This window comes from Dendrobates tinctorius, unplaced genomic scaffold, assembly GCF_039654945.1.
Source record: "Dendrobates tinctorius isolate UK_male_01 unplaced genomic scaffold, ASM3965494v1 ptg000046l, whole genome shotgun sequence".
NCBI lineage: Eukaryota > Metazoa > Chordata > Amphibia > Anura > Dendrobatidae > Dendrobates > Dendrobates tinctorius.
The window spans coordinates 49,251,114-49,278,587 of record NW_027361714.1 but is presented as its reverse complement, the minus strand read 5'-3'; positions in this window follow the sequence as shown (position 1 = coordinate 49,278,587).

Here is a 27,474-nt window from a genome sequence, read left to right as displayed (position 1 = left end):
ACTAGCAGTAGCCGTGGGGGGTTCCTATGATGCCCTAGACCCCTCGATCACAGCCGGAGAACTGCCTAGCCTAAAGACAGAAAGGGAAATCTAAACTGCCCCAGAGCAGACCCCAAAGCAATAGGCAGCCCCCAACATATAATGACGGTGAAGCAAGAAGAAAAAACACTAACACAGATAGAAAGATAGACTGAGCAAATGATGGGGCCCAAGCTAACTAGATAGGACAGGATAGGAAGGCTGCTGTCTGCAATCCGCGAAAAACCCTATCAAAATAAGAGCCAACAGACTGACAGGGAAAAAGGCCCTGAAGACGCTAGCCTTCAAAAGACTATGTCAGTACTCAGGTATTTTCTGAAGACAGAGCAAACCGACAAAAAGGAATTCAGCTCACCCCAGCAGGGAATGGCAGAATCCAGAAAAGCAAGGCAAACTAAAACCAAAACACAAATGCAAAAAGGCAAAGCAGAAAACTTAGCTTTTGAGGAGCAGGAATCAGACTGGTCTCCTAGAATTCCACAGAGAAATTACCAGCGAGGCAGAAGGGAGTTGGCTGCCTTATATCCAGTCAGAGATCCCCGTCGCCCAGTCATCTTCTCCCAGCTCAGGTGCTTGGTAATCAGCCTCACTGCCTTCCTTCACCAGAAGAGGGAGTTCATCAGACCTCAATGGTGAAGGGGAAAATGAACTCATAACACTTCTCCATCTGTACTCTGGGTCCTGGATGGCACTTACCAAGTACAGGTAAAGGAACTGCATGACTGTGTCTGTCATCTTTCTCCTGTGCCTGGCGCACGGCTCTGCTACATCCTGCACTGCACACCATCTACCAACTCTTTCATCTGCCCTGCGACTACGGCCCTACCTGTGCAGGGCTTCTACATCTTAGCTGCACCACAACATCTGTCCCAGAGAAGCGACACGGCAGCGCTGGTCAATCTAATCAGAAACGACAGGTGGTCTCATGTAGCATTCACCTATAAACGTAATTCACCCCTTTGCATGGACTCCCAGGGCCACGGAACGGGTCACCACCACCGTGACACATCCCTGTGAGACACAGGCCCGGTACCAATTAACCCCACTGCCCTGGCTGGCCACCCACACTCCATGTCTGATTCATCTTGGACTTGGGAATTCACGATTTGACTTGATAACCCAGGCATGGTATGATAGAAAGTGCTACATGGACTAATGTGAAGTGTGGCCTGCTGCATCATTCACTTTTGGTGGGGGTGAAGACACAAGGAAAGGGGTTCTTCCTGACCAGGAGCCAGCACTTGACGACTCAGTGCTTGCATTTTTTGAAACTTCAGAAGAGGAGGGCATATTTGCTGGTGTCTGTTTCGGCAATGTAAGCCAAAACCAGTTCCTCATGCTCCGCCTTTAAAAGCGGTTAACCTACTCCCAGAAAAGGTAGTCTTCCAGGCGTTCCGGAGCCAGACCATGACGCAGGCTCAACACCTCCTGCCTTAGCTGCTATAGTGCTTTTGCCACTACCAGCAAATGCACCACCACCATCAGCACCAGCTGGCCCCCCCATGCCCACGTCCGCGGCCTCTTCCACCAAACTTAAAAATTTTGCACAAAATAGACCCAAAATAACATCAGATATATGGCACTGTATCAGAAGCGTACAGCTCTATTCAGTCAAAGGATAATTGTCAATCTCCCTATATATTCCATCAGTCACACAGAGACGCTCACAGGCTCAGTATGGATTAGACAAGAATATAAAAATTAGACAAAGTGTACAGTATCATCAGATAGCAGGTCTATATAGTATAGTTTAAACATTCTAAATCTCCGGAGGCACACACAGACACTCTCAGGCTCAGTATTGGATTAAAACACAATCTAAAAAGCCATAAAACGGTAATGGATCTCAAGAGTACAGCTGTACACAGTGTAGGTGTCATTGTTGTCAATTTCAGTATTTATTTCCACAGTCAGAAGATAACTCTCACTTGGTCAATTTGGATTAGACCAGAATATAACAAGCAGTAAATGGGTAATGTATCCCAAGCATAGAGCTGTATACAGTGTTGGGGTAATTTTTAAATGTACATCTAAATTGCAGGAGTAACCCATAGACACTCACACGCTCAGGATGGATCACACCACAAAATAACAAGAAGATCCGCAAGAAATAATCACACATGTGGGACAATGTTCCAGGTGTCAATGATACACTTAGAGTGTTGGTTGGAGGAGGACTTCCTGGCAGAAAGGGTACAGTATCACCAGATACCAGGTATATATAGCATAGTTTAAACATTAACAATGTACTTCGATATATCAGGAGTAGTGTTGAGCCACCCCGCTAGTGTTTTGGTTCGTCGCACAGAAGGCAAGTTCGTCAAATGTTCGTCGAACGTTCGAAGAACACCGTCGAACCCCATTCAAAACAATGGCAGGCAAACACAAACACATACAAACACATAGAAAACAATTACAAAACACATTTAAAGGTGTCCCAAAGCAGACAAAATGCTCAGAAGCCAAAAATAACATATGGAAAAGGGCAACTACATTTAGAAAAGAGGTGGAGGAGTAAAAGGAGGAGGTGGAGGAGACACAGATATAGGCTTATCATGCCCTTATGAAGTCAATAAAGGCTGGACTAAAAATGTAAAGTACAAACCAAAAAAAATTCTGAAATCGAACATGATCATATACCGTCGGACTGCCCACCAATAAATTATGGCAACTGCTGATGGGGCGGCGTTATTCCCACGAACCTCCAAACTGCGTCCATGAAGGCAAAGTGTTTGGATTCCAGGGGTTGTATGATTGCATAGCTGAACCTTAGAGGAATGTCCAAAAGGGCACCACCAGGAGTGGAGCCTGTGGCTTAATTGGACTCCACCCGGGAAACCACAACCATACAAGCTACAGAAAAGATGGACAGATTGCAAGCTTTGTCGTTTCTGTGTGTGGTGTGGTATGTCCGTGTGTAGTTGTGCTAGCGATTTCTCAGCTTTATTCCATTAACGACCGAGACTCCGGCATGCCCCCGCGGTACGCGTCAAGCTTACTAGAGGGATACGCGAGGCTCTGGCATGCGAGATCGAGCAATAACAGGTCTATCATGCCCTTACATGTCCGGGGCTGCATGCGCGCTACACTGAAAGGACTAGCTTTTGTTGCTTATAGGTGCTGATAACCCGCTGAACACCATTAGTGATGGGGATCTGGGATTCCAATTATTCCCCGCGAACGATGATTTTCCAGTAAGTGCAGGTCAATTGCAATTCCGGAATTAGGCCTAACCGGCATTCCTGACAAAATGAAAAAATTACGTGTCCAAACCACAGGTGCTGTAGCTTGCTTAACAGCTCGGCAGCCGTTCTCAGGCCCAGTATGGATTCGACAACATTGTAGAAAGTTAATAAAGGGTACAGTTTCACCGGATAACACGTATATATGTAGCATAGTTTACACATTAAAAACCTATGTCTATAGATCAGGAGGCAGGCTCAGACGGTCTCAGGCCCAGTATGGATTAGACGTCATTGGACAAAGGTGAGAAAGGGTAACGTATCACCGGATTACAGGTATGTATAGCATAGTTTACACATTAAAAACCTATGTCTATAGATCAGGAGGCAGGCTCATACGGTCTCAGGCCTAGTATGGATTAGACGTGATTGGACAAAGGTGAGAAAGGGTAACGTATCACCGGATTACAGGTATGTATAGCATAGTTTACACATTAAAAACCTTTGTCTATAGATCAGGAGGCAGGCTCAGACAGTCTCAGGCCCAGTATGGATTAGACGTGATTGGACAAAGGTGAGAAATGGTACATTATCACTGGATAGGAGGTATATATAGCATATTTTAAAAATTTAAAATCTCTGTGTTCTCAGTATGGATTAGACAACAATCTAAAAAGTAGAAAAAAGGAAATGTTTTTGAAGCATACACCAGTATACACTTTTGGTGGTATTTTTAAATCTTCATATATATTTCTGTCTCAGTAAGACAGTCCAGCCTCTCCGACAAAGGAAATGAGATGCATACAATTACTGACATAAAGTCTAGTGATTGCAGAAATCTAGGAATTAACAATCACGGGAAAAACTGCCGTCACAATTCTCTGAGGCGATGCTGACCCTCAATTAATTTGTGTGTGGAGACAGCGAAAACATAACTTTGTGAAGAAAGTGTTGCTGTATCGCAGTACCGTTGATCCCATCAGCGTTACTCATCTCCATCAAATTTTAATCACAGGGAGAGATGTAAACATGTTGCTCACTGCCTATCATGATCTGTTATGTATCTTTGGAGTGCAAAAGACAGAAGCCACAGGCCGTAGGCGATTCTATGGGATTGGCTTGAGAGGGTACATTTAAAAATGTGCGCCGGAAAGTCACGCGTCTGTGAGTAGGAAAACTGTGAAAGCTGATGATAATCCACCACTGCATGTCATTGTGAGTCGAGGTCCATAAGAAATGGAAGCCATTGATCATCTGAAGCTAGAGCCCGGCCAGCGGGACAGGGCATAGCTACGTCTTAACCATCATCTATCAGTTCAACAAATTTGTAGTGGCAGTCCCAGTGAAGGATTTGACAGCCCAGACTACACAGCGGAGGAGCAGGGAGAGGTAAACATTGCAAATGCTGTGGCCCTGCCCAAGCAAGGGGGCACACTCGTGGGTGTCGGTACTGGCACTGGGCCCCTCATAGTACGGCGGTGTGTCTGACGGCAGGTGTGCACCACCACCGTCAGAGACACTTGATTGCACTATGAGGAACCCTGTGCCAGTGCCCGCGCCCAAGAGTAGGCCCACCCACCTGTCCAGGGCATTGGCACTTGCACGGTTGGGTGCGCTAGGTGGTGACCCCAGCCATGGGGGGGAGGCAGCCCAGTTAGGGAGGTTTACAAAATGGCATATGTTGATGTTGGACATTCAGCTGCTGCAAAAGGCGAAATTGGGCAAGTGCGAGGAAGAGGAGGACCAAAGCAAGTCATTTTTCTGGCAACCTAGGTGTCATCAGGGGAAGGTGGGACAAAATCCTTGGAAACCCATGCATGGTTCATTTTAATGAAGGTTAGATCATCCACATTTTGGGTCGACAGATGGGTCCTTTTTTATGTCAGGATTGATCCAGCTGCACTGAAGACTCTTTCTGATAGCACACTTGCAGCTGGGCAAGCGAGCTCCTGTAAGGCATATTGTGCCAATTCAGGCCAGGTGTCCAGTTTAGCGGCCCAATAGTCAAATGGGAATGACCTGAGTGGGATAACATCGATATGGGACGAGAAGTAGTTTGTAACCATAGTTGACAACCGCTATCTCCTGTCACTTTCAATCGATGCAGTATTACCAGTCTTGTGAGCGGGACTTGAAAAATCAGTCCACAACATGGTCATGAAACCCCTGTCTCCAACCCCACTTCTGATGTGTGCACCACGATCACCTCTTCCAAGTTGCCCCCGGCCCCTACGGCTCATGTGAGAACCATCACCGCTGCTGTGTGCTGGGAATGCCTCAACCAACCGGTTTACCAGAGTTGCTTGTTTGTTAGCCAATATTAGGTCAAGGCTCTCCTGTGGCATGATGTTTTGTAATTTGCCTTTATAGCGTGGATCCAGGATGCTGGCCAACCAGTAGTCGTCATCGTTCATCATTTTGGCAATGCAGGGGTCCCTTTTTAGGATCTGCAAGGCATAATCTGACATGTGGGCCAATGTTCCCGGTGTCAATGATGCACAGCGAGTGCTGGGTGGAGGAGCACTTTCTGGCAAATCCACATCTCTCCAGTCACGCACAAACCCTGTACCAGACCTTGCCACGCCAACATTTTCTCTTGCCCCACGAGAAGCATCCTCCTCCCCTAAATAATCATCCCCATCATCATCTTCCTCCTCTTCCTCTTCTTCCTTCACCTCGTCCAGGAGAGGTCCCAGAGCAGACAATGGCTGACTGTCATCAAGACTTCCCTCCTCCTCTTCCTCCTCATCTACCTCGGCTGCAGACGCCTGCTCCTTAATGTGCGTCAAAGTTTGCATGAGCAGACACATAAGTGGGATGCTCATGCTTATGATGACATCGTCTGCGCTTACCAGCCGTGTGCATTCCTCAAAACACTGAAGGACTTTACAGAGGTCTTTCAGCTTTGACCACTGCACACCTGTCAACTCCATGTCTGCCCTCAAAGTGCCTGCCCGTGTATCCTCCCACAAATTCATTACGGCCTGCCTCTGTTCGCACAGCCACTCAACCATGTGCAGGGTGGAGTTCCACCTTGTTGCAACGACGATAATTAGGCGGTGCTTGGGAAGGTGGAGCAATCGCTGCAGCTTCTGCATACGACTGGAGTGTACCGGCGACCGGCGGATGTGCGAGCACAGTCTTCGAACCTTATGGAGCAGGCCTGTTAACTCCGGATAATTATTGAGGAAGCACTGCACCACCAGGTTCAAGGTGTGAGCCAAGCAAGTTATGTGTCTGAGTTTTGAAAGGGCTATGGCTGCCACAAAATTCCGGCCGTTATCACTAACTACCTTGCCTGCCTCAAGATGTAGACTGCCCAGCCATGACTCAGTTTGTCGCTGAAAGTAGTCGGCCAGTACCTCCGCGGTGTGTCTGTCACACAAACACATCATCTGCAACACAGCCTGCTGACGCTTTCCACTAGCTGATCGATAGGGGGACACCTCATGTGCAACACTGGCAGCTGCGGATGGAGTGCTCGTGCGACTGCGCTCTGTGGATGAGCTTTCGCTTCTGGAGGAGGAGGAGGGTCGAATGCCTACAGCCAACTGTTTCCTATACCGTGGGCTAGGCAGCACTGTCCCACCACCGCTGTCCCCTGTGGACCCTGCATCCACCACATTAACCCAGTGCGCAGTGATGGACACGTAACGGCCCTGGCCATGCCTACTGGACCATGCATCAGTTGTGAGGTGCACCTTTCCACTCACTGATTGCTTGAGTGCATGGACAATGCGGTCTTTAACATGAAGGTGGAGGGCTGGGTTGGCTTTGCGAGAAAAGAAGTGGCGACTGGGTAGGTCATAGCGTGGTACTGCGTAGGCCATGAGTTCGCGGAAAGCTACGCTTTCAACCAACCGGCAATGTGGGCATTCAAACCCAGTGTACGCGGATGAGAGGATGAGTACTTTCTTGTCCTACTCATAGTCTCTGGTAAGGTGAGCTGGACTTGAGAGCTGCATATGGTGGAACTAGCGGTGGACATGGCGGACTGAGAGAGGGTTGATGATGGTGATGGAGTTGGTGTTCTTTCTGATGGCCTAGATTCAGTCTTTCGTTGATATAACATTGTGATTTCCTGACTGCTTTGGCCTTGCGACGGCACCTCGACATTTGCTGCTGGTGGTGAGCTAAACGGTGGGCTTACAGTGGGGGAAACAATGTAGCGTTGCTGACTACCTTCTTTGGGAGCAGTTGCACATGTGGTACATGAGGTTTGGTAGTCCGTCCACGCTTGCAAGTGCATGGTGGTTAAATGTCTAAGCATGCAACTGGTATTCAAATTTCTCAGATTTTTCCCTCGGCTAAAGGTCTTTGCGCACTTCTTACAGATAACCTTTGCCTGATCATTAGGATTTTGTTCAAAAAATTGCCACACTGCACTCTTCCTACTATGGAAGACATTTTGAGGCCTTGCACGCTGTGCTATTTTGACTGTCTGGCCAAGCTGTCCTGCAACTCTTTTGCTTTTTGTAACCCGTTTTTGGACTGCTCCGGGCCTGCCAGATAACAGCTGTTGAGATGTCGATGCCTGTTGCAGATGCTCCTCCTCCTCTTCTGAGCTATTGGCAGCGGCACCCTCTTCCCCCAATGGATGCCAATCTGGGCCAACAACTGGGTCATCCATCACCTCCTCTTTAATGTCATGTGCACCTTCCTCTGTGTCACTGTGTATGGTGGTATAGTATGCGGGAAGGGGCACCTGAGTTTCATCAGGGTCAGATTCTGGATCAGTACACTGCGAGGAAAATGTAGTGCTCTGAGTGAATGTACCAGCAGATAAATCTAGCAGTGGCTGTGCATCAGTGCACTCCATGTCAGATTCATCTTGGACTGGGAAATTCACGATTTGACTTGATAACCCAGGCATGGTATGAGAAAAGAGCTCCATGGAGTAATCGATAGTGTGGCCTGCCACATCCTTCAATTTTGGTAGGGGTGAAGGACACAAGGAAAGGTGTTGTTCTTGACCAGGAGCCTCCAATGATGACTCAGTGCTTTTATTTTTTGAAACTTCGGAAGAGGAGGCGAGAGAGCTGGAGGCTGTGTCAGCAATGTAAGCCAAAACTTGTTCCTGAAGCTCCGGCTTTAAAAGCGGATTACCTACTCCCAGAAAAGGGAGCCTACGAGGCCTTGTGGAGCCAGACAATGACGCCGGCTCACCACCTTCTGCCTTAGGTGCTATTGTGCTTTTGCCACAACCAGCAGAAGCACCTCCACCAACACCACCATCAGGACTAGCTGGCAACCCCCGCCCACTTCCACAGCCTCTTCCACCATACTTCTTCATTTTTTTGAAAAAGGTACCCAAAATAACAACAGCTATTGGTACTGTAAAACAAGGTAAAGGGTCTATAGAGTATTGGTGATAATTTGAATCTCAATGTAGATTGGAGGACGCTGAACTACTGTCTCAGGCCCAGTATAGATTACACCGCTATGTGACAGGCAGAAATTGGCTGGTGTATGAGAAGGCAGAAGCTTTATAGAGTATTTGGTGAGAATTTTAATCTCACTGTAGATTGGAGGATGCTGAACTATTGTCTCAGGCCCAGTATAGATTACACCGCAATGTGACAGGCAGAAATTGGCTGGTGTATGAGAAGGCAAAATCTGTAGAGAGTATTGGTGAGAATTTGAATCTCAATGTAGATTGGAGGACGCTGAACTATTGTCTCAGGCCCAGTATAGATTACACCGCAATGTGACAGGCAGAAATTGGCTGGTGTATGAGAAGGTAGAAGCTGTATAGAGTATTGGTGAGAATTTGAATCTCACTGTAGATTGGAGGACGCTGAACTATTGTCTCAGGCCCAGGACAGATTACACCGCAATGTGACAGGCAGAAATTGCCTAGTGTATGACTAACTACAAGGTGTATATAGAATTGAGCAGAATTGGAATCTCCCTAGAGTGTAGGTCTGTAAGAACGGACAAACTCCTCGACCTTTCCTTACAGAGTCACACACGTAGATAGCTTCAATTTGGCTGTGATAACAGCCGTTACATGGCACTGAGAGAGGAGCGTGCACGTACACCGCTGTACGGTGTATGTAAAACTGTCAAGTTCCTGTGTTTTTGTATACGGACTGACACACGCTGTCTCTCTCTAGTTTTGAATGTAATCAAACAGCAAATATACTAAACTGTTTGAAAAACGGACAAAACTATAAGGTGTAGGTCTGTAAGAATGGACAATCTCCTCAACTTTTCCTTCCAGAGTCACACACGTAGATAGCTTCAATTTGGCCGTGATAACAGCCGGTACACGGTACAGTGTGAGGAGCATACACCGCTGTACGGTGTGTGAAAAAATGAACGCTCAGTAACTCACCAGGACAAAACAATAAAATTTGGATTGCTTTGAAAAAAGCTGTTTGCTCAGCAGTGTGAAAACAGCAATGCAGCTATCAGGGAGCCTTAAAAGGCAGCCTAATAACCAACAGAGCTGATGCACCAAAATATAGCCTCCCCTTGCACTGCACAGTAACTGGTGTGTTGTACAGGCAAAATCGCTAGCAGCAGAAGTAGTTTTTGGTATCTTCTTCCCTGCCTAACGCTCTCCCTACAGAATCAGCAGCAGCAGTAGCTCTCCCTATTCTGAGATCAGCATAAGTAACATGGCGGTCAGCGTGCACGCCCTTTTATACCCCCTGTGACGCCACACAAAGCAAGCCAATCACTTGCATGCCCTTCACAAACATGGTGGTAACCACTGCCTATGTCATCACGTTGCCCACAGTGTCCGTTCTTCCTGTTTGGCTGAAAAAGGGCGCAAAAGCATCTTTTGAAACACGACTTTGGTGCGATGGTCGCCGACCTCGTGGCCGACCTCACGCTAAGGTCGGGTTTCGTTTCATGAAACCCGACTTTGGCGAAAGTCGGCGACTTTTGAATTTTTTCGACCCATATAGCTCAACTCTAGTCTATAGGTTAGCAATATAATACCTATAAATTCTGAACAAGTTTTTTGAGCCTTTCATAGCAACAAAATGTACCCAAGAAGATGTAGCACCCTATGTTTGAGCAATAAGATACTGCTAAAGTAGGAACAAGTTTTTTGAGGGTTATGTAGAAATGAACTGTACCAAGAATATGTAATACCCTATGGATGAGCGGTATGATAACGATAAATTTGAAACAAGTTTTTTTGAGGCTTTTATAGAAACTAAAAGTACCCAAGAAGATAAAATACCCTATGAGTGAGCAATTTGATACCAATAAATTTTGAGCAAAGTGTTTTGAGACTTTATAGCAACAAAATGTACCCAAGAACATGTAATACCCTACGTTGAAGCAATAAGGTACAGCTAAATTTGGATCAAGTTTTTAGAGGATTATATAGCAAGTAAATGTACTCCAGATCACAGAATAGTCAACAGGTGAGCATTTATAATAATGATAAATTGTTGAACAATTTTTTTATGCTTTTATAGCAACAAAATGTACTAAAGAAGATGAAATACCCTATGGGCAAGTAAAATAATACCGATAAAGTTTGAATACTTTTTTAAGCTTTTAAAGCAATGAATGTACTCTAGACCAAGAAATAGTCTATGGGTAACTTTTCTAAAATTTTGAAAAAGTTTTTGGAGGGTTATACACCAATGAAATGTACCCAAGAACATGTAATACCATATTGCTGAGAAATGTAACGTAGCTAAATTTTTTTTTTTAGTCTTATATATTACAAAAATGTACCCCAGAACATGGAATCATGTATGGGTAAGAAAAGTGAAGAAACAAGCCACATTTTTAAACTCTTTTAAACTCTTTTTTTACTGTTACATACCTCCAAAATGTAACATAAAGCACAGAATAGTGTATAGATGAGTAATCTAATCCTTACACTATTAAACTGTTTTTCTACTCTTTTTGTACGTTTTAGATACCACTGTAATGCAACAATAACTGTGTTAAACTGTATAGATGAGTCATTAATTCTATAACATTTTTAAAGAAAATATTTTGAAAATGTTGTTGATGTACTTATGCAATCATAAAGGCTTTGTAAAACATGCTGTAGCTGACTTGTGGAAATGAGCACTGATGCAGCATACCTTGACCAGAAACTCTGGCTAATTTGGGCATATTTTCAAAAGCTGCTTAACTACTACATTGAGCACATGTGCCAAGCATGGTACATATGTGAGCTTTCCAAGCTTCACAGCTACCACCAGGTTATGCCCATTATAACACACGACCATGTCTAGTTGGAGGTTCAGCGACAAAAAACACAGATCTGTCTGATCTGTTGTTCTTTTTAGTAACTCTGCCATGGTATATGGTTTGTCTCCTTGACAAATGAGCTTCAGCAAAGCCTGTTGCCACTTTGCTGAGGCAATGCTGCAGAGCTTCCAGTTTCTGGCTGATGAGGACGACTTGCTCTGAAATACCACATCAGAGATGGAGGATGACGATGAGCAGGAGGGGGTGCAGAAACAGCTGTAGGTAACCTTGATAGAAGTAGGGTCAGCAATACTCGGCGTCGAGAGCACATTCGCCGTGCCAGGGTTTGACTTGGCCCCAGCCTTCACAATGTTCACCCAGGTGATGTTTCTGGACACGTGCTGGAACAAGGCAGCAATGCCACAATGCGGTAGCAGCGGAGTCGGTTATGTCAGCGATAGCAGCGTATTCGGCGGACACGAGGCAAGTCTCTGCTGAAAGTCTCTGGTTGTGGCACTGCGGCACTTCAGGCTTGGGCCTGCTCCAATGCGATGCTCTGAGGTCAGAGCACTCACACTATCCACCTATGAGCTGCACGTTCCCGCCAAGTCTGCCCTGTGCCTCCTATCACTGGGTGCAAAAGTCAGTCCAGGGCCTTAAGCTTTTCCCTGTGCAACCGAGGTGACAACTCTGACAGTTCCGGATCTGTCACGGAAAAGGTACGCCCGCCATGGTTCTTCTCCTTACACTGTCTTTGTGACTTAACAACAACAAGACTTAGTGGCAACTCTGTCTCATTATCATCATCCTCCTCCTTATCCCACCATCATGCTTTTGTGGCCGTAGCTGCTCTACGTTTTGGGCATCACTAAATAGCATGTTTTCCTGTCCCTCTTGGAGCATGCAGGTTGAGAGTCCACAATCAGGAAATGTGGTGGTAAAAAGGTCCTCAGAGTGTCCTAGTGTAGGATCACTAGTCTCCTGGAACTCAACATGGCGGGAGAAAGAAGGATCAGGATGAGGATTAAGTGATCCAGACTTTAGGCTGGTGAGACTGGACTGTGTGCAAGACTGTGTGGTGCCACCAAGCTCGCTGGAAACATTATCTGCTATCCACCCAACCACCTGTTCAGAAGTGGTGTATCTTGCCTCCAGGCAAAGTGGGACAAGAATTTGTGTTGTAAAAGACTGTGTTTCTTGTGCGCCAGCAACAAGGATAGTCTCTTACACTTCCCTGTCCCTTAATGCACGCCTTATGCATTTTGTAATTGCCAGATCTCTTAAAACCATGTTTATTTTTGATAAAAGAAGAAAATAGTCACGTGCAGCAATCAAAGCAGTTTTTGTGAGTTTACTCCTCCGTAATATAACAGAAAGAATGCAAAAGTGTATGGATGACAATCAAATTCAATTTAGAAAAATATTTAAATGCTTTTTTTCAGTTTTAGAGATCACATAAATGTTCACAAACCACATAACACTGTATGTTTGAGAAATGGAGACCTACAACATTTTTAAAAGCTTTTTAGCAGGTTTACAGATCGCAGAAATGTTCACAGACCACATAACACTGTATATCTGAGAAATGGAAGCATGCATAATTTTTAAAAGCTTTGGTTCACTTTAAGGTCTCACAGAAATATTCACAAAGTAACACAGTATGTCTGAGAAATGGAGACCACATTTTTAAAAGCTTTTTAGCAGTTTTTTAGATCACAGAAATGTGCTTTACACTATGCAATAATGTATGGCTGAGAAATGTAGCCCAGGAAAATGTTTCAATGATATTTGGGTACATTATATAACACAAAAAGGACCTCAATTCATATATTCAATTTTTTGAGCCCCCCAGTAAAAAATGCCCTTATATATTTGCCAATGGACTGCACAGGCATAATCTTTGTCTACAGACTGGATTCTGTCACTCTTCCTGCTCCTGCGACTGACTCTCTCTCCCTAGGCCAAATGCAAATTGTATGTGCTGCTAACGATTAGCCCTTAGAAGGAATGTTAGTATGATGGCCTCATATTCAGCACCAGTATCAACACTACAGGCCTCTGAATCGTTATACTGTGCACACAGGCCTTCGCAAGCACTCTCTCTATCTCCAATACTAAGTGTCACAGAGCTGTGCAATGGCATCAGTGTACCAAGCCGGGCTGCGCTTGTCCTTTTATAACCTCCTATCATGTCACACAACCAGCCAATCACAGTAATGCCACAACCAAGTTGGCTACGACATTACAGTTATTCACAGGCAATCTCCATATGCTTATTGACTGTGTAACAGGTGCCAAAGATGCGGGGCGGGGATTTGAGTTTTCACTCGAGCACCGCCCATTGCTCGCCGAGTAACAAGCACATCCGAGCACCACGAGTGATAACTGAGTATCACCTGGCACGTTCATTCATCCCTACTCCCTATCCCAAGATTCATATTGCCCTATATATTTTTATATATTTACTTACAGTAATATTGATAAAAAAAATTCCTGACAAAATGTTTTTCGCACAAGGTATCATACCCAGCATCACCAAGTAGCTACAAATATGCAGAAAGGGAAACTCCTACAAATTGAGAACCTCCACAAGAACTATTGAGTCAAATGCCCAAATACTTAACTCTATTAATTAATCCAACACTCTCCATTATAAATATAGCAAGAGTCTTTATTACTTACAAAAATAGTACATACATATAAAAGACATGTAATAAATTAAGCTAGACAAGTGAATATGGTGACTATAGACACCAGAAAAACTGAGCATGTAGTAGATGTCAGTCACCTACATGAGGGGACACAGTATGGGGCAAAATATCAAAATGTAAACAAATCCTGGGTTTTACCACTCAAATAATTACAGTGAAGTATACTCCTCATATAAGATCATACTAAGTACAGGGGGTCAACCCAGAGACAATATAAGACAATGTTAAACCCCAGCAATGGTCTCCACCATGTAATGCTTACCCACGTGGGAGGCTCAGTATAATTTTGGCGTGGCCCCGATGCACGTTTCGTGTGGTAGGCTTCCTCAGGGGGTGAAGTGTCACATGTTGTGTCCGCCAATCTTTTATGGGGCCGTCAAGGTGCATATTGAGTGGGCGCCACCATCTTTAATTGGCACATGCGCAGTGGAAGCGCGACCTCCACTGCGTCATTTTCGGCTATCCCGGAATCAAATGCGGGTCAGAGGGGAAAGCCTCCCATGATGTCACCAGCCCGCATCAGATCCGAACAGGTGCCTTCCAGGATGCAGGCAAAGCACGCCGCCACCGCGCATGCGCGCGATGCAGCGGCCATTCAAGTTATGGGCAAATGTATGGGCACAACCTAAACCAATATTAAAGTGGGTGTAATAAAAATTGAAAAAGGGCAAGCTAAATAAATTATAAAACCCAACACAGCCTCTATATGGGAACCATATAATATATTCAAATAGTTGTAACACATCCACACATTTTATTCATCTTTCCCCAAGTGACAAGACATTATTGAGTATATAGTAACAATAGAGAAAGACACTCCGACTGAAGTGAGAACATCCTCACATCACTTTAAATGTCAATAAAGGATTTAATGGAGTTGTTCATGTTCCCTTTCCACAGATGTCACAGATAGGGCTTTATTGATCCAGGTTGCATGTAAGACAAAGACAACCACAATAGAGGCCGGTATAAACGTCATCAAATATCCACATAAAGAAGGCACTGTTAAAAATAAAAAAAGAGTTAAAATCAAAACTAACAATGTTTGCATTTTGTCTGAATCAAGTGATTTCATCTATGATTCACCTGAACTAGACCGGACCGGATTTATTTCGAGCAAAACAACGAATATAAACTTAAAAATAGCCATGGTAGATTATATATATGAACCTTTGACTAGGTTTGGAATATCTTAAGGTATTTGCAAAGCCTTTGGCTCCATTAAATATGACATTTTAACTCTAATAGCTTGTTTAATCTTTGTCCCCAAATTTCATGCCTGGATGCGGTTACAGTATCATTCACAAAGAGCCAAGATAAGTATTCATTTAGATATAGGTCTCATTTTCCCTAAATGGAGGAACAAGACACGGGTGGCCATTATACCCTCTACAGTAGCCATTGAGACTACGGTGTTGGCTATTTATCAAACCTAAAATATTTATGGTATTACCAGGGATTTTCTAACCGAAAAGTATCACTGAATGCAGATGATGTCTTGGTCCATCTGGCTGACAATGGCTCTTCCTTGACCTGTCTTTTATACCTGAGATATGTGGGCTTAGAAATAAGCTGGAGCAAGTCTGTTCTTTATTTTCTGTTATTTAGCTACACCCAGCAATTGAGGGTCCCTTTGCAGGTAGTCAACCAATTTACATATCTTGACATGTGAAGGTAGAAAACTTTACAGCCCTAAATATTGATAGTGAATAGTGAATACAGAACAACAAGTAATATCAAAACCACATCTGCCTATGTTCCTTGTAGGGCATATAAACACATTTAAGATTATATAGATAACAAAATTCCTATACATGTTTCATTCAACTTTGGTAGTGATCTCCAAGGAGGCTTTTCATAAGTTGGAGTGTATGGTGTGTTCCTTCTACTGGCAAGATCGAATTCCCAGGTGTTCAGTGTCAGCTTGTCTGCTCTGCAGGCTTCTAAAGGTACTGTCACACTTAGCTATGCACCAGCGATCCCGACCAGTGATATGACGTGGTCAGGATCTCTGGTGCATCACTAAGTGGTCGCTAGTGAGCTGCCACACAGGCAGATCTCACCAGCGACATAGCAGGGGTCGGGGGTCGTTACTTACCTGTCAGGCAAGGCGATCCTGACGTCCTCCCGCCCACGTGCACGCGTTGCTCGTCGGCGCCACAGGAAGCCCAGCAGGAAGCTGACGACAAGAAACGGCCCAGGACGTTCGGGCACGATCAGCGATAACTAGCGGGGTAGCCAGTCGGAGGTAAGTATCAGACATAGCCTATCACCTCAACACATTAACCTAATCTATCCCTATATGGCACAGCCAAAAGTTTTACCATAACCAGGTTCCCCGCATCTTGTTCCCACATGCTTTATGCATCCATTAGCCCTCTGTGTCTGTACTGTTACACACTTAACATTATGGCTGGTCCATACAATCAGGGCAACTGTTACCACCCACCTTTCGTGTCTACCTTTTTCCTCCTAGATTGTAAGCTTGCGAGCAGGGCCCTCATTCCTCTTGGTATTTGTTATAATCTATGTGACTATTGTTATGCTGTAATGTCTTTTGTCTGTACAAATCCCCTCCGAAATGTAAAGTGCTGCGGAATATCGGCGCTATAGAAATAAAATTTATTATTTACGGTATTATTATTATTATTATTATTATTGCGATATCGCTAGCAATATCGCTATAACGTCACAAAATCCAGTGACGTTATAGAGATATTGCTAGCGATATCGCTTAGTGTGACAGGCCCTTAAGCATAGTGAAATACCTGGAAGCCACTAATATTTATCATTTTTTCTCAGTGCACCAGATAGTGAACTCTCACTGGTGGATCAACATCTATATGAGCAATGCAGTGATGTCTTTGGCTTGTGCATTACTAGGTTCACATGAAGGTCTGACAAAACTACTGTATAAATTTTTGGCACTCAACTTGTTGCAAAGTGAAGGTTTTTATTTGCAGTCTCAATAATTAGACGTTTCGGCTTCTACAAACAAGCCTTCATCAGTAAACTGCAAATCAGATACATATATACAATACAAGTCAGAGGCTACATAGTGTATAGTCATTTAAGATAACATACAGCGAATAACACGACCAATTTACAATAGTGCACTAGTGATAGGTGGGACGGGTTGAGGTATAAGGGAAGAAAGGGAAATTGGGAAAAAAAAGAAAAAAAAGGAGGTATAAAACCTACCCAGACTGCTCTCTTGGAAAGATTTGCAATGTATCTGCAGTGACAGAGAAAATTATGTATAATGTGTATATGTACATATAATGATTGCGCTAAATTAATTAAGAGGACTAAAATGAATCAATCATTGATCTGTCACTACTCACTCAGTATCGGGACACCACTATAATAATGGTGTAAATAGTCTGATCAATGTTAATGATAATTCTTGTATGTGTCTTTAAAAGAAAAAAAAGGGAAGGGTTGTAACTAAAATGAAAAGCTAAAATATAAATGCACCAGACTATTGTGGTAAGTGCAAATAAAGTATTATAGATACCAACCAGTAAGGATTTGTAACTGGAATAACCGGTGATAATGCCGTAAGGAATCCTATACAAGGGGTCTATAGGTCATAAGAAAGATGAAGAAATTACACTCAATGTACTCGAAAATTGAATAAACAACGTGCCCCCAATTGATCTACTCACTTAGTGACAGGCTAAGAATCGCCTGTGAGTTCCTGCTCCATAGAATAACTTTTACCACGCTGTGTGATGTGACTGTTAATGAGAAATGCATGGTAGATGAGGGGTTAAGTACCGCTTAGAAGTGCGCTTATGTATAGAAATGCTGGGTTAAAGGTGGGCTTACCGTTGGTGGGTGGCGGCGTGGTGTACCTTGAGGAACGCGGTATCCACCGCTTGTAACCAGGGTGCCCATAACTTGTAATGTGGGCTTTAAATAGACGGTGGGCGGGACCCCCTTAGACTGACTGGACCGCGTCACCGGAAGTGACGTTGCCGGCCCTTTGAATGCGCAGACAGGGTTAGAGAAATGTAGGGGCGTGTTGTGGGAGGTGGCGCTGGAGTGCACGTCATCCCACTGAATGTATGCTGGACCGCGTCACCGGAAGTGACGTTGCCGGCCATTTGAATGCGCAGGCAGGGTTAGAGAAATGTAGGGGAGTGTTATGGGAGGTGGCGCTGGAGTGCACGTCATCCCACTGAATGTACAGAAACGTCCCTGCTCTTTACATTGTAGGGCCGGGCGGATGTTTGTAGGAGGTAGAAAACGTGGGGATATGCATGTGGTATTGCATTTGAGTGCAGTTATGTCTGAAAAAAGACGGGCAAAACGAATGAACTAATCCATGTAAACAGTACGTAGATTGAACAATCTATATTAAACTGTTTGGACCAATACTGAAAAAAATTATTCTTTGTTTTTCGTTTTGTAGTTTCCTACAACAGAGTGGGATAGGATATCTCAATTAGTATTCTAAATCAAGAGAGATACAATAGGATGCAAAAAATGGAAGATAGTTTAAAACTATAATATGGAGAAATTAGCTTGAAGGAGGCAGGAAGGGAAAGTCCGAGGGAGGAACAAGGACAATCGGTGACAATTGCGTGTAGTTCAGAATTGACGACTCTGCAAGATGAAGACAATGTATTAGGATCAGGCAATAATAACATGACTTGATGACAAAACTCATTACCATATATATGTTTGTTATAATCCCAAGACTATGTGACTATATAGTCACAGACCCATTATATGAAGGACAATAAATCATAGTCCCTATTGAGGCCCTTTGGTGCTAAAGTTTGTAGTTCATGTATCCAAAGGGCCTCTCTTCTTTTTAGGAGTTGGACACGGTTACCACCTCTTCGTGGGAGGGGCACATGTTCGATAACACAAAATTTTAGTTGAGGAATGGTGTGGCCTGCCGTAACAAAGTGATATGGTAAAGGCAATAATGTATTTCCACACCTGATTGTGGATTTGTGTTTGCTTATGCGGCCCTTGATAGACTGGGTGGTTTCACCAATGTATAAAAGCCCGCAAGGGCACTTAATCAGGTATACCACATATGATGTGTCACAGGTGGAGAAATCCTTAATTCGGTAACGTTTCCCAGAATGGGGGTGATGGAAATGATCTCCCTTAAGTACATTATTACATTGATTACAATGTAGACACGGGTAAGTGCCTGTTTTGGGTGTTGAGAGGAATCTTTGTGTAGTTGATCTTACTCCTGGGCCTATGTCTGCTCTGATCAAGGTGTCCCTAATATTTTTAGGGCGTTTGTAGCACGGTAAAAAATTCTGTTGGAATTCTGTAACCTCTGGATGAGCCTCCTTTAGAATGCCCCAATGTCTGCGTATCGAGCGATGTAAAATCTGCACATATGGATGATATGTGTGGACAAAGGGTTAACGTCCTGAGACCCCACTATGATTCCGGGTCGGGGGTTGACGTGCTTGATCTAGTAGATCTGGAGGATAGCCCCTTGTGCGAAACTTGTTATGCATCTCATTCAGTCTGATGCTGCTGATTGTCGGATCAGAGACAATCCGTTCAACCCTCTTAAATTGTGACACGGGTATGGATTTTTTGGTGGAGGGGGGATGTAAACTCTTGTAGTGTAACAGACTGTTACGGTCTGTGGTTTTGACGTATAAGTCAGTGCTCAAGTGTCCCTCCACATTCTTTATGACCTTTGTATCCAAAAAACTCACTGTGTGTTCATCTCTGGTCATGGTGAAAGATAGGCCCGGCCAGGCCATATTCAATTTATTGAAAAATGTGTCTAGTGTATCAGCCGGTCCCGTCCAGATGCAAAAAATGTCATCGATAAATCTCTTCCACAATTTGCAATGGGTTTTAAAGGAAGCATCAGGATAGACAATATCGTCTTCAAATGTTGCCATAAATGTGTTTGCATAGGTGGCGCGACATTAGACCCCATCGCGGTCCCTTTGGTCTGTAGATAGAATGTGTCCCCAAAAAGAAAGTAGTTCTTAGTGAGTACGAGGGTTAACAATTCAATACAAAAGTCTATCATATTGCTATCCATCTCAGATCTAGACAGGCGTCTCTTGACGCAATCAATACCTAATTCATGTGGAATTGATGTGTATAAATCTTTAACATCGAAGGACACGAGAAAGGAGTCTCCAGGGACAGGACCTAGATTTCGTAGAATTTTAAGGAAATCACCTGTATCTAATAAAAAAGAAGGTGCTTGTCTCGTGAGAGGAGTCAGAATTTTTTCCAAAAGAATGGATAATGGTGATAAGATGGAATCAGTTGACGCTACTATGGGTCGGCCAGGGGGACACTCTAATCTCTTATGGATCTTGGGAAGAATATAGAATACTGGAGTGATGGGATCAGTTTTAATCAAAAAGTCATGTGTTTTGATGTCAATTATACCCCGTGTGGTATAGTCTGTAACTACAGAATTTATACAGTCTCTAATATTCCTCACTGGATCGTGAGGTAGGACTGTATAGACAGAGCTATCATTTAATTGGCGCAACACTTCACACATGTAATCATGTTTGTCCATCACTACAATAGCTCCACCCTTGTCGTCAGGTTTAATAATGATATTGGGATCTTGACGAAGTGCCTCCAAAGCCTGGAAGTCCACTGTGTCAAGATTGGGAGAGACGTGCAAATCGCCTCTCTCAATATCCTGGCGTAGTCTAAGAAATGCCTTATCGATGAATTCGATAAATGATTCGACCGCGTGTGAGCACGATGGTGGCTGATAGGTGCTTTTATTATGAAGTCCCAGGCGGTCGATCGAAATAGGGCATGGAGTAATGGATTGAAGTCTGAGTGCCTCCTTGTCCTTTTTCACAAAATGAACCAGTAATCTGATGCGGCGATAGAATCGCTGCAGATCCATGTCCATTTGAAACGTACTGAATTTGAAGGAAGGGCGGTATGACAAGCCCTTTTGAAGAAGATTATTTTCTGCTATGCTAAGGGACCTAGAGGAAATGTTAACCACTAGGGATTCCATATCTGGGATCTCGTGATCCTGTTCGTATCTGGTTTTCTTCCTTCGTTGGCTGCGGCGAATTCTCTTCTGCGTGGACGTCTTCTTCGCTGATCTAAAAAATACGAGGATCGATATTCTCTCCTATCGGTTTCAGAGCCCGACGTGGAAGGATCGTTAGAGGATTGCTGCTCAAACCTAGAAGAGTTGGAACGAGAGGCAATGTTATAGCGCCAATGATAGACCCTATTGTTATTATAATCCTCTGTGTCCCTTTGGAATTTGATTCTCTTTCTCTGTTCAGTGTCACATTTATGTTGATCAATAACCCCTTTAAGTTTATCTTTCAGAGTGGTCAGTTCTTCAGATGTACTAGAAGAGGCCATGTGACTCAATATTTTTTATATTGTCACGGCTCTTGTTAATGGATATCTGCAGGTGCTCGACAGTGAGAGTCATCAAATCAAACGAGCATTTATTTAATATCTGTTCAAATTTCTGGCAAAAATCTGTGGAGTCACTGAAAAGTGTTGGTCGTAGCGGGACCCGGAGTCCTCTTGGAATGCGTTGGACTCGGAGGTATTCAGACAATGTTGCACAGTGTAGCTCAAGATTCGTCTGATGTCTTAATTCACGCTCCAGGTCTTTCCCTCTTGTCTCCCTGGGTGGAACTTTAAGAAAATCACTAGAGAAACTAAGCTTGGACAAAATTGCATTAGTTTCTTCTTGGTTGTATGAGAAGGTTAAAGAGGACATAGTAGCCAGTGTGCACACGTAAGGGTGAATAGATCAACAAATATATCGTGGCACTACTGCGTTGGTGCACAAAAGAAGGTTCCCACACCAGTATTAATAATATAATAAATTTTTGGCACTCAACTTGTTGCAAAGTGAAGGTTTTTATTTGCAGTCTCAATAATTAGACGTGTCGGCTTCTACAAACAAGCCTTCATCAGTAAACTGCAAATCAGATACAAATATACAATACAAGTCAGAGGCTACATAGTGTATAGTCATTTAAGATAACATACAGCGAATAACACGACCAATTTACAATAGTGCACTAGTGATAGGTGGGACGGGTTGAGGTATAAGGGAAGAAAGGGAAATTGAGAAAAAAAAGGAGGTATAAAACCTACCCAGACTGCTCTCTTGGAAAGATTTGCAATGTATCTGCAGTGACAGAGAAAATTATGTATAATGTATATATGTACATATAATGATTGCGCTAAATTAATTAAGAGGACTAAAATGAATCAATCATTGATCTGTCACTACTCACTCAGTATCGGGACACCACTATAATAATGGTGTAAATAGTCTGATCAATGTTAATGATAATTCTTGTATGTGTCTTTAAAAGAAAAAAAAGGGAAGGGTTGTAACTAAAATGAAAAGCTAAAATATAAATGCACCAGACTATTGTGGTAAGTGCAAATAAAGTATTATAGATACCAACCAGTAAGGATTTGTAACTGGAATAACCGGTGATAATGCCATAAGGAATCCTATACGAGGGGTCTATAGGTCATAAGAAAGATGAAGAAATTACACTCAATGTACTCGAAAATTGAATAAACAACGTGCCCCCAATAGATCTACTCACTTAGGCTACTTTCACACATCAGGTTTTCGGAGTCAGGCGCGATCCGGCGTCGTGCTGGAACGCCGGATCCGGCAACTGTTTCGTAAAACCGGATGTGACGGATCCGGTTTTCTGCCGGATCCGTCTTTTTCTTGACAGACAAAACCGGATCCGTCTCATCCGGTTCATCTGTTTTTCTATCCGTTTTTCGACGGATTACGCCGGATCCGGTTTTTAAAATTGACCCTTGTGGCCTTCCGAACGGGATTGGCTACTGGAAAACTATATATAGCATGTTCCTACAGCCCTTCTTTGACAGGTTGTAGAGGAGAAAGTGCAGGTTGGAGAGAAGAGCAAGTTACTGGCGAAGATGGATGTTGTCATTGGAAATATTTTGAAGAATTTGGTGGATTTTACAGAGGAGGCAAATCGTTTGAGGGTGATTGTTCTGGAGAAGGAGAGAGCGAGACAGCAGCGCATCAGGCATCAGGCATCGTAGACGTTTGTGGATCCACCCCATCACAGCCAAGAGAATGACGCGTGGGGTCTATTCTACACTATGCATGGACCTTCGACGAAACCCGGATAAATTTTTTGGATATGTTAGGATGAAAATGGAGAATTTTGATTACTTGGTGGAGCGCATTGCACACCTCATAAGAAAAGCGGACACCTATTGCCGCTTCTCTGTTTCACCCGCAGAGCGTCTGATGGTGACTTTAAGGTAAGCCACATTTATTGGATATGCTCGCATCAGAGCACACTTTCACTGCAATCTTGTTGGTGGTAGTTTGTATCTCCAAGTGTTATAGCTCAGTTTTGGTATGTAATGCTGTGATTTAAAACTAATTTATTGTTTTTTAATTCCCCACAGATTTCTTGCAACTGGAGAATCCCTTTCGTCACTGCATTTCCAGTACAGACTCGGGATTTCCACCATATCTGGAATTGTGAAGTACACATGCCGTGCACTGTGGGACTCCTTAGCTGAAGAGTTTTTACCAGAGCCCACAACAGAGAGGTGGATTGAAATTGCTGACAAGTTTCAACAGATATGTCAGTTTCCCAACTGCTTGGGCGCTGTGGACGGGAAACATATCCGCATTGTAAAGCCAGCTGGATCGGGATCGGAATATTTCAATTACAAGAAATATTTTTCAATTGTCCTCATGGCCATCGCTGACGCGGAATACAAATTTATTGCGGTTGATATTGGGGCCTATGGCCGCTCCAATGACTCTCAAGTTTTCAAACTGTCTGCCATGGGGCGTAAACTGTATGGAAACACCTTCCAGTTCCCACCACCTAGACCGCTGCCGCAAACATCTGGTCCACCTATGCCATTTGTCTGTGTAGGGGATGAAGCCTTCCAGCTGTCAGAACACCTTTTGAAACCGTACTCTAGCAGAGGATTGACAAGACCAAAACGCATTTTTAATTACCGCCTCACAAGAGCAAGAAGAATGGTTGAATGTACCTTTGGTATTCTGACAGCCAAATGGCGGGTCCTATTGACTGCGATCAACCTCAAGACAGAAACTGTGGACGAGGTGATCAAAGCGTGCGTGGTACTCCACAATTTTGTTATCTGCAAGGAACCCATTTCCATTGAGGACACCTCTGAAGAAACCACCTTGCAAGATTACCATGACATTACCACTAGAAGTTCTGTGACGGTTTCAGTAATGAGGGACAATTTTGCACTATACTTTATGTCACCTCAAGGCAGAGTACACTGGCAGGATGACAGAGTGTGAAAGATTTGTGCCCAACCAAACTTGTGTACCTTCTGTACCAACAGTATATACCTTTGCCAACCAAAGTTGGCTATCTTGTCATGGTCTCTATTTTTAGCTTTAGGCCACAGGTGTGTACCTGGTTGTGTTTTATGCAAAGTATTTCACCTTTTAACAAAAGTTGTGTACATTGTTAGGAAATCACCAACAATAAACACAACTTTTTAGGTGAAATACTTTGCTTCAAACACAACCAGGAACACAACTGTGGCAAAAAGCTAAAATTTACCCACAGTTATATACCTAGTTTTGAATACCATTTCACCTTTTAAATACCCTGTATTTAACCTTTTTCGCCGCAGAAAGAAATGACAGACAACCAGTGTAAAATAATTTAACTTTTATTGAAAAATGTTTTTTTTAGTAAACTTTTTTAAAATTTTAATAAACTTGTTTAATAAAACTTTGAAACTATAAAACTGAAACCATAAAACTGGTCATTTTTATTTAAATACACACATTATAAATCTGTGTAGTGTGTGGTGGAAATACTGCTGTAGGGGCTGCGGGACACTTCGACACTGGGAGTGTGGAGAGAGGACTGGGATCGTGGTGGGGAAGGAACAGTTAGAGGTGAAGGTGTGGAAAAAACTACAGAATGGGTGGACATGTGAGAAGCAGAAGAGGTGGTGGGTGGTGGAGTGGAGGGTTGGGCAGGGACTGTAGGAGCAGATGATGTTGATGGCAAGTTGTATGGGGAAGGAGTTTGGTACGGGGCAGGTTGCTGGAAGTGGGGAGATGTCTGGTACGGGGCAGGTTGCTGGAAGTGGGGAGATGTCTGGTACTGGGGAGGTTGCTGGTACTGGGGAGTTTGCAGGTACTGGGGAGGTTGCTGGTACTGGGGAGGTTGCTGGTACTGGGGAGGTTGCTGGTGCTGGGGAGGTTGCTGGTGCTGGGGAGGTTGCTGGTGCTGGGGAGGTGGATGGTGCTGGGGAGGTGGATGGTGCTGGGGAGTTGGATGGTGCTGGGGAGGTGGATGGTATATAATAGGAGGGGGAGGATGGAAAGTGGCTGGAGGGGGTGTAGATGTAATAGGAGGGGGAGGATGGAAAGTGGCTGGAGGGGGTGTAGATGTAATAGGAGGGGGAGGATGGAAAGTGGCTGGAGGGGGTGCAGGTGGAGGAACTACTGTGGTGGGAGGAGGAGGTTGGGAGGTAACTTGCTGGAGAGCAGCGTGGCATGAATGCATTACATGCATCTGCTGGGCAGGAGAGAGCGTTTCCATGCGCTCCACAACAGACCTGAAAAAGGTGTGGTTTGGCGAAGATCTTGCTTCTGAATGCATGGTTTGCAGAAGTGTCTTCACCTCCAGAATGCTGGAGTTGATCTGCTGATAGCCTGCGGAGATTTGCTCTGACAAGACTTTTAGACAGTTCTGGAAAGATGCATTCAGATGCAAGAACTCTGGCGCATAAGTCTTTTCCTGACCCCTCTGCCGCTGCCGCCCAGTACCCGCAGGTGTACTAGAGGTGGCAGGGGCAGAAGGGTGGGGTAAAGGGAAAGCGATCTCCTCACCAGCAGCTTCATGTAATGTAGACGGCCACGATGCTCCTGTGCTGGTGGATGGGACAGATGGGTCGAATGTGTGGGAAGGCTGGGAAGGTGCAGATGTACCGGGGCGGTCGAAGTGTCCCTCGGTGCCGGTCTCCTCAGGGATCGCCTCAGAAGGGTCCAATTGTGCATGCTCCCAAGTGCTGCTCACCGTGCTGTGGAATAAAGAGAAAAAAAAAAATTAAAATACTGACATGGTATGGCCCTGGCTGAAAAAAAAATTTACATCTAACATTTGTTTTCACATGTGGTGTGTAATATTTACCTTCTGGTGACCATTGTTTCCCGGAGGAACGACAGGGCTTCTGCGTACTTGTACTTGCTCCTGCGTCCTCCAGATCCACTCGGGGCCCGCATCTCTTTATTGAACTCCTTCTTGAAACGATCCCTCACAGACCGCCACCGATTCACAATTCTGTTCCCTGAAACGAGAAAGGAGTGGTTAGTATACAACATCAGTGTTTCCCAAACTCCAGTCCTCATGGTCCCCAGGGGTCATGTTTTCAGGATTTCCATAGTAAATAGAAATCCTGAACACATGATCCGTGGGGACCACGAGGACTGGAGTTCGGGAAACACTGGTTTACATCAAGCAACCGGTACTGTATATACTTACGCTCTGTAATCTGGGCCCGAACATCGAGGTCCTCCCAGCGGCCCACAAGGAGCGAACAGATTTCCTCCCAGAGTCGTCGGGTAACGATAAGGTCAGCGTGGCGGCGGTCAGCCATATTCCAGAGCGGCTCCCTTTCTCGGACGAGATCGATGAGGTGGTCCACATCGAGTCCTCCATCCTCACCATCAGAGTCGGGAGCACGCTGTGAAGGCTGTTAAAGAAAAAGACAAAAATAACGCCTCCACATAAGAAATGAAATAAAAAGTGCAAAAAAACAAAGCAAAAATATTTATACTTACACGCTGGTGACCGCCGCGTTGCTGTCGCCGACGACCCTGGGAGGCACTGCGAGGACCTCTTGGCCGAGCACCAGATTGGGAAGACTAGAGAAGAAAACAAAAAATGTTATGTCTTTGGATGTAGGCATTTGTTTGCTGTGTGTGGTCTGCAGAACATTGTTTTCTATGTGTTGTGTGTAGTGTGATGTTGTGTTTCTGCGTTTGATGCAAAAAACTTACCAATTGTGAGCCCACTCCAGGTGTCTGTCCACCCCTTCCTTCTTCTTCTGGGAGCTCCTCTTCATCTTGTGAATCCTGTTTTGAAATAAAAGGCAATGAATAGACATATATTACAGAGCAGATGGATTTTGGAAATAAAAACTTACCGTCAAACGCTGACGATGCGAGGGAGGGCTCCCAGAAGATGATGTGCTGTCTTCCAGGTGGCCACACTCCATGCCTGTGGGTGGTGTTCCAGCTGCTGCCATTGCTGCTGCTGCTGCTGCTGCATCTATTGGGCGGCTGTTGAACAAAGAGAAACAAAGGGCCAATGAATATCTTGATATTCAAT